The sequence below is a fragment of the Rhinolophus ferrumequinum genome, chromosome X (assembly GCF_004115265.2).
Source record: "Rhinolophus ferrumequinum isolate MPI-CBG mRhiFer1 chromosome X, mRhiFer1_v1.p, whole genome shotgun sequence".
In the NCBI taxonomy this organism is placed as follows: Eukaryota; Metazoa; Chordata; class Mammalia; order Chiroptera; family Rhinolophidae; genus Rhinolophus; species Rhinolophus ferrumequinum.
Window position 1 is genome coordinate 98,449,673 of NC_046284.1, and position 9,199 is coordinate 98,458,871.

Genomic DNA, 9,199 nt, shown 5'->3' on the forward strand with positions numbered 1-9,199 from the left:
ACCTCACCCCACCCCCAAATACCACAGTGTTTGTAAGGGGAAGAATTGTTTTATGTTTTCCAGGGTCCCACGGAGTACCTTCTCCCTCCATCCACTCAGATCCGGAGCTGCATGTGGATGGGACATGGATCAGTGTAGAGGCTACTGGAGACCTGTTTTAAAACTTAAAAGGTGAGGGTTTTACGCACCCACAAACACACACACGAATCAATGCAAGACCTTTATATATTTAGGAACTGACAACTTTATTGGAAAAAATGGTAAAACTGGAAGAAAACAACTTAAGTGAACGTTTTGCAAGGGCAATACTGCAAAGTGACTGGTCGGCATGATGACCAGGGAAGTCACCCAGTGGCTATGGGGCAGGCAGTTCTGGCTCAGTTCTTTTTGTCGCTGTCACCCAGGGTGAGCTTGTCAAAGAGGCAGTCTGCCAGGCCGTATTCCGGGGCTCCGATCTGGCGCAGGTTGTTGATATGGCCCCCCGACCCTTTGATGGACTTCACGTGCTCGTGCAGGTAATGACGCTCCAGGTAGTCGCACAGGTGGGCGGCCTTCTTCTCGGAGGCCAGCTGGTGCAGATTGAGCAGGCTCCGGTTCAGGGTTCTGTCCAGGTGCAAGGCGCTTTTCAAGGCCTTCAGGCCATTCTCCCAGCGGTTGCAGTCTGGCTTCCTGATATCACGCAGGCGGATGCGCCCCCCGCGCAGGTTCTGCAGCCGCATCAGCCTCTCCCGGTGCTCCCTGGCCTCCCTGGACTGCCGCTGGAAGGAGGGGGCGACGTGCGTCAAGGCCAGGTCCTGGCGGTCCAAGTAGAAGGACAGGCACAGGTACAGGTAGGAGGCGTAGAGCTTCAGGTTGACCTGGTTGTTGACTGCGGCCTCGCAGTTGGGATGCTAGCTCTGCCGCACTTGCGAGGGCAGCCCGGGGGGTGCAGGCGCCACGGGTGGCAGCACAGGTACCACGGGTGGCAGCACAGGCACCATGCCTGGCAGCACAGGCAACATGTCTGGTGGCACCGGCCCTCCGAAATTGAAAGCCAAGAAGTCATGGGGAGGGGGGCTGTGGAGCGGGCGGCGGCGGGGGCCACGGCGGTGGCTTTTATGGCCTCGGAGATTCCCCATGGTGGTAGACGAGGGTGGCCAGAGGCTGAGTCAGCAGCCGCGATGGCGGGTACCTCGGGGGGCTCCCCGATGGACTAGGATGGCGGCTGGAGGAGATCGCCCTCCAGGGCCAGGCAGTGAGCAGAGGTGTGACCGTTGGGCGTGACCTTTACCGCCAGAAGTGATGGGGTCAGGGGGGCGGAGGGGGGCTGGAGCGGGTGGGGTACCATCAACGTGTTCCAGGTTCCATCCCAGCCTGCAGGAGACGGGTGACTCAGTGCTGAGTGCCTGGCATATATAATATTTTAAAATGTTATTCATGTGTATAAGTGCACCTGGTTTGAGTTAATCACCTGCATGATTTCTTTGAGCAACTTATTTGAATATTGTCCTAATGTGATTGTTTCATTAAATTGGCAAGTTTGTGGTATCATTGGTTATGTTTAATATCACAAAGCTTTATTTGAGTGACTTCAACCTCCATACTAATGACAGTTCTGATAGCCTCCTCCCTCAGTTCCCAATCCTTGTTAACTCCAGTGAGCTCCAGTTTTCTCCTTCTATTCATGATCAGTTTCACACTTCTCAGAGGCCAGAGCACTGCCTCCAAATTCTCAGTGATCTTTCCACCTCTCCATCTTTCCCAGACCAAAACAAAAACAACCACAAAACTCCCATTTCCCCCTTTATTATCTCAAGTAAATACATGCAAGATATTGCATTGTGTATGGAAATTACAAAAAGAAAATATATTGTTAGGATTCAAGCATGTTATAGTGGGAAACATAAGACCAACCTTGGTATTTATAATTAATTTATTTGTGTATTAATTCAACAACCATTTATATACTCCAAATGAGTGTCAGATACAGTGATTCCGCAGACACACAGAAGACTCAAATGTGGTCTGTGTTCTCAAAGTACAAAATTGAGTGACAGAATATTAGAAGTTCTCTCAGGTGGTTTTAAAGTTATGGATAAAATACCTATTTTCACTTAAAATTTTATTCCCATGGCTTTGATTAATGTACCTTTATATTTCTTTGGGGGGCTCTATTCCTCTTTGGAAGCTTCTGCTATTTTGTAATCAGTGTTTATGAAGAAAACAAAGGATGAGATATCAAATGTCACAATTTAAATATATCTAATAACTTTTAGAGGCATTTAATTGTTGATTATGGAAAACAATAGAATAATAATGTCTATTTCATAAGTTGATTATAATGATAGAATCATATGTTAGAGATGGTAAAGAACTGTATGATCAGTTTCTCAGTGAGGTAAAATTGTATTCTGTATTTGCTTAACACCAGTGTTTAGTCTTAATACAATTGTAGGCTTCCAAAATTTCCTTGGGAGATTCCATTGTAGATTTCACTGTATGAGTTTATTTAAATAGAAGAAATCTTGATTTTGTAGAACATTTTCTCATTATATCCCAAGATTATTTAATAATTTCCCCCTGTAATTTTACTCTACAAATATTTAAAATAATAATACCATTGAATGGTTATCGTATGCTAAGAGGCGATAATAGTGTTTCTCAGATAATTCATTCCTCATTATTGCTTCCTAAGGAAGAAGGTAATGGCCAAATATATAACTGAGAGAAACCTGAGGTTTAAAAACTAACTTTTCTAAGGGAAATCAATAAACAAGCATGGAGCCGGACTTCAAAATTCCATGAAGGAAACATGCATACATATAAATTTTTCTTTAATCCATCCAGTTTTTCTTTAATGAGGAATATGAAACTAAATACAAACCCAGAATGAGAAAACTTAAGAGCAGATCATGTTTTTTAAAAATATAAATACAGGACTATAAGATAAAGGTTTCTTTGAAATGTCTGTGGTTAGTTTTTATACTGTGTTAGTGTTAGTCAGGGTTCTCCGGAGAAACAAAACCAATAGGTTCTGTTTATCTGTCTGCCAGTCTGTCTGTCTAGCTATCTGTAAAATAAGGAATTGGCTCATGTGATTATGGAGACTGACAAGTCCCAAAATCTGCAGTCAGCAAACTTGAGACCCAGGAGAGCCGATGACATAGGTGGAGTCCCAAGGCCAGCAGGCCCAAGACTGAGGAAGTTCAAGTTGAAGGCAGGAAATAAAGCAATGTCCCAGCTCCAAGGAAGTTAGGAAGGAGGAGTTCCTCTTACTCAGAAGAGGGTCAGCATTTGTGTTCTAATCAGACCTATAACTGTTTATATGAGGCTCAACCACAGTAGAGAGGACAATCTGCTTTACTCAGTTTACTGTTTCAAATGTTAATCTCGTGGAAAAATACCCTTGCAGGCACACACAGAATAATATTTGACTAAATATCTGGGAACCCCCTGGCCCAGTCAAGCTGACATATAAAATTATCCATCACAGTATTATTCATAATAAATGCAGAGTAAACAAATAAAAATTCTAATGCCATGATCTGTGAAAACTCTGTTTTGACTTTGTGTCCTTCATTGAAAAATGTTACAGAATTAATAGTTGCACAACTGATATTAGACAATAAATTATGACTCAGTGTAGTGATTAGCTTTTATTCATTCATTCAATATATGCCTACTGAGCACCTATGCCAGGTATTTTTATAGGTACTAAGCTCTTCATGTTTGCATTTTTTGCAGCTAAGTGCTGTTCAATGTTCTATATAATCCCTTTTTTAAAAAGTAATACATGCAGTAGGCTTGGTGATATATTCATAAGGAAGCAGATCACAAGTAGTAGCAGTTGGTGACTTATCTGTGTGTGTATGCATATGTATAAAAAAATCATTTAATAAAGGCAGTGAAAATGATTTAGCAATCCAAAATGAATCTTATCTATCAATAATAAATCAATATTATTTGTCTCTGGACTGGCTGTTCACACTGTATTCATTATTACACATACTCTCTGAGTTAATTTTTATTATTATCACCCACATTTTACAGATGAAGAAATTGTCAATTAGAGAATATTTAACATGCTCAAGTAAACACATGTCTTATAAATAGCAGAGAGTGACAGTCTGATCTGGATTCCTCTCTAGGTAGTTTGGAAAGTTTGGCTGGACCATGAGCTCCTATAAGACAAAACTTGTTTAACTGGTTTGATGGTAAATTTCACATAGTAGGGACTCAAAAAAATTAAAGTGTTGTGTGCCCTATTAAAAGCTTTAGTCTCATTTCTCCAAATTAAAACAATGAATAGGAGTAGATGTTAAATATGTATTTAAACTGTTTCCTTTAGAAGGAAAAAAATCAAAGAAACCAAATGGTAACAAATTATTCTTATAATTTTACTTTAATATGCACAAGCATAAAACTAGGTATTAAAATCTCCATGCTTAAAGGTGTCCTTTTATAACTGTACAACTACAATTCACATATATGCAAATAAAACTGTAAAAATAAAGTTAAACAAGGAATTTCAATTATGCTTCAAATTATGCTTTTTCTCTTAAACATAATCACTTCTCAGTGAGACTTGATCTATGATCTATTCTCTATATGCTGAGATTCAAGCTCTCTTTCGAGTGCTATTTCTTTATTCCCTGATATATGTGGACCATCTCAGGTCTCAGCCACTCTTCTTTATGAAACAATTGACACACTTTAGTTCATAGGATGATAGATAAAGTAAATTTGCTTTCAGTTAGTGAAAGCCATCGTTCAAATATTGTCTGCCTATGTTCTTTTTTATTAACTTGTGAAAAGTAAAGTGATACTGTTTTCTGATGCAGTTATTCTGATTTCATGAAGCCCCATTAAATTCTCACTAACTTCAGTAACTGAAGGTGTCGAAGTTTCATTCTATTAAAATATTTCTCCCAGTCATCACTTAAAAGGAAATTTTAGTCTTTGAAACTGGTAAAATTAGTCAATGTGACTAAGGGTGGACATAGGACAGTTGTCTTTTTTATACTAGGATGTGCCAGTCTAGCAGCGGTTATACTAAACATGATTCAAAACACACATGCAAATGTGGACACTGTATCTGTGTGGCTGTATTTGGCTATAAAGAGATTGAGATAATTATGAAAATACTTTCAGTAATTTTTCATTTAGATATACCAGAAAACACAAGAACAGATCCATGTAATTCACAAATACAGATAGAGAACACTGAGTTAGAATGGCTAGAACAGTTAGAGCTTCTAGTCAAAATGGCAGAGTAGGTAAACACTATGCTCACTTCCCATGATCACAACTAAACTACAGAACAACCATCATTGAGAATTGCCTGAAGTCTAGCTGAACAGAAGTCCTATAACTGAAGCTATACAGAAGAAGCAACAATGAGACTTGTAGAAAGGGAGGAGACATGGAATGGGCTGGTCCCATGCCCACATGTGGCAGTAAAAAATCTGGAGGGATATTGGCTATGGAGGTCCCCCCTGAGGAGTGAGGAGTCCCAGCCCCACATCAGGTTCCCCAGCCCAGGGCTCCAGTGCCAGGAAGAGGAGTCCCCATAACTACTGGTTGTGAAAACCAGCAGACCTAAGTGTCCATCGATAGATGAATAGATAAAGAAGAGATGGTACATATTTGCAATGGAATAGTACTCGGCCATTAAAAAACAACAAAATGTTACCATTTGTAACAACATGGATGGACCTAGAGTATATTACCATATTTCCCCAAAAATAAGACCTAGCCGGACCATCAGCTCTAATGCGTCTTTTGGAGCAAAAATTAATATAAGACCAGTCTAATTTAAGACAGGGTCTTATATTAAAAGAAAACCGGGTATTATATTATATATTATATTGCATTTTATTATTTTATATTATATAAGACCTGGTCTCAACATAAAACCAGGTCTTATATTAATTTTTGCTCCAAAAGACACATTAGAGCTGATGGTCTGGCTAGGTCTTATTTTCAGGGAAACATGGTATGTTAAATGAAATAAGTCAGACAAAGAAAGACAAATGCCATATGATTTCACAAAATAAACTCATAGATACAGAGAACATTTTGATGTTAACCAGATTGCTGAGGTGGGGGGCGGAGTTGGGTAGATGGGTGAAAAAGGGGAAGGAGTTTAGAAGCACAAATCGGTAGTTAGCAAACAGTCATGGAGATGTAAAGTACAGCATAGGGACTATAGTCAGTAATATTGTAATAACTGTGTGTGGTGTCAGATGGGTACCAGATTTATCTGGATGATCACTTCATAGGTTATATAAATGTCTAATCACCATGTTGTAAACCTGAAACTAATAGAATATTGTATGTCAACCGTAATTGAAAAATCAAAAATTATTTTAAAAAATGGCACAAACACACAATGTATCTAATCAGTAACTATTTATGACCTAATGTATGTCCAGCTTTGTGCTAAATGGTTGCGAAGACATTTACTTTAATGTCATGGGCCCAAGAGTCTCTTTCAGTTCACTTTGTTCACCAACAGAATATACAATTAAGTTCACGTACTCATCCTAGAAAAAGTGCTACACACCTCATTGCTGAATATCACTACAGTCACTTTCAAAGTACTCCCCTTGGGAAGCTATGCCCTGATGCCAGAGCCTGGTTCACCCTTCAAAGCAGTTTTGGAACTCTTTTTCTGAAATGGCCTTCAGAGCTGTCATTGTGTTATCCTTGATGTCCTGAATGTCATCAAAATGTCTTCCTTTTAATATTTCCTTTATCTTCGGGTAAAGAAAGAAGTCACTGGGGCCAGATCAGGTGAGTAAGGAGGGTCTTTCAATACAGTTATTTGTTTACTGGCTAAAAACTCCCTCACAGACAGTGCTATGTGAGCTGGTGCATTGTGATGCAAGAGCCATGAATTGTTTGCAAAAAGTTCAGGTCGTCTAACTTTTTCACGCAGCCTTTTTACCACTTCCAAATAGTAAACTTGGTTAACTGTTTGTCCAGTTGGTACAAATTCATAATGAATAATCCCTTTGATACCAAAAAAAGGTTAACAACATCGTTGCAACAAGTTCGCGAACTTAATTGTCACACCTTGTACATGACCAATACAAAGTTAATTGTTAATGAGTTGATAATAGAATATGTATTAATATATTTACTTTGAAATAGTCATATGTATTCAATAATATTTTATTTAAAATCTTTGCTTCTATTGTCACAGATACAGAAGTTGCTACCCATGTTTTAATACCTTTTCCTAGATAGCAGTTATGTTTAGGGAAAAATATATTTGGTTCAATTATGGTAATTAACTTAAAGATCCAGAATATCTTGGTTGAAGCCGTAGATATTTTGTTTCACTAAAATGAAGTATAAGTTTTTCCAAAGAAGTTAGGCTAAAAGAATAATTCTTATAAAGTTTTTCTATGGTTCCATACCTTACCCAGAGTGTTAATAGAATAAGCTTCGATTTTATGTAATCATTATTCTTCATGATTTGACATGAGTAATTAATTTTCTCTCTTTTTCAGTTTTCTGAACTTTTCTTTCACACTCTCAATGGCTTATTTGCTGATTTTCTTGTTCATAAAAATATAATTACCTCAACTAGCCAATGTTAAAACTCAGTGAAAAACACAATTTATAAAAGTAAAAGTTTTGTGTAGTGTTTCCTGTGTGTTATTCATATATATTACCTTTCCTCTGAGTTTTCATTCTTCACTTTTTGCTCAAATATGAAAAATAAACAGTGTTCTTTTTGACTTATTTCTTTGAAGGCTTTTGCCATTTTCCAAAAAACATCTCTGAATATTTAAGGTCAGTTAAACATATTTAGGGAATTTCAAATTCCTAGGAAATATTTCATATTTAATAGTTTTGTGCCAAAATGATTTTAAACCTACTTTATTTCAATGTGAATCAATGGGTTGGGATATAGTCTTTATGTAGAATATTAACATTTTGCTTTTGCTTATGTGGATGGTGCTCTTAAGTTCTGATTTCTTACATGACAAACAACCGATAAGGAAAGTCTTATCAATAATCTGCCAAGTGCTGTCAGCTGTATGACTTGATTCTCCATTTGTAATATTATCCCTTGATTTTTTTCCAGCCAGAAAAGTGCTGATTTTTTTTAAAGCATTAGCAATGATATAAATTTGTACAGTATACACACACACCAAGACGGATTGAATGCAAAGACAAAAGCTAGCATTCCTTGAGGGCCATGAAATTGAAGGTGTGTTGTGGAGTAACTGGTGGATTTAGTGAGGCCAAAGGCAGCCCATTTGAAGGGAAGAGGCTATTGAAACTGGAAATTGAGGAGAAGAGAACTAGTGAAAAGAACTGTTGAAAGATAACATTCTTCCCTTTGACCTTCTGTGTGGTCAAGTCCCCGGACTGCAGTAGAAGGGTGAGGCTGTGCGCAGTGCAGCTTCTGGTGACAAGCAGTATTATTTTCTTGTACATGCAGCTATTGAAACATAGCCTAGCATTCCTCACCTTAATTGTCAAGGGCTAAAACCAGCAGTGATAACTGGAAACGTCAGTTCTATGTCCAAAATAATTTACTTACAACTGCTTCCTATTTCTCCAGGTCTCTATCAATTATCAGTGCTTTTATTCCACCCTAAATCATCATGCTGGTCCTTAATCAAATGTATTCCTCAGTTATGCTGCAGAGAAATGCAATTTTCCCTATGTGGCCCTTCCCCTTAATTCTTCCCCCCCAACACACACAGTCACAATCCCTGATTTTTTGAAAAAAAGTCAATAGCATATAAATGAATCAAAGTACAGAATTCCTCAAATTATAAAAATCAATTCTTGGGTCAATATTAATTGATAAATGTATTGATCAAATCAGTATATTTCAGTTAGTCATTTTGTGTACAGTGATTGCAGCTACAAGATGAAAAAACATACTCAGTTTATTCAATTGTTACAAATGTAGGAGGGGAAATGGAAATAGGAATAAGATTCTATGCAGAACCAAGAATCCCCTTCCTTTTCTCCCACAGACACTGTATTATAGACCATGGTGGTGATTTTCCTAGCCACGCTATTAAATATTTGGTTAGATTGCATTCTAAACTAAACCACTTCATTGGAGTAAATGTCTATGTGGGACACAGGTTTGGTAGAGCATCCCTCGGACTATTATTGCAAAGGAGTGCTGTTGGGTCAAATGAAAAAGAGAAAACAGGTAATAATAGAACATTAGAATTAACATTAG

At 38.1% G+C, this 9,199-nt stretch overlaps 1 pseudogene; it reads right to left on the reverse strand.

Annotated features, from left to right (window-relative positions):
* Positions 1 to 377: 377 nt before the first annotated feature.
* LOC117019075 (ferritin heavy chain-like) lies at positions 378 to 1,118 on the reverse strand (annotated as a pseudogene).
* Positions 1,119 to 9,199: the final 8,081 nt, after the last annotated feature.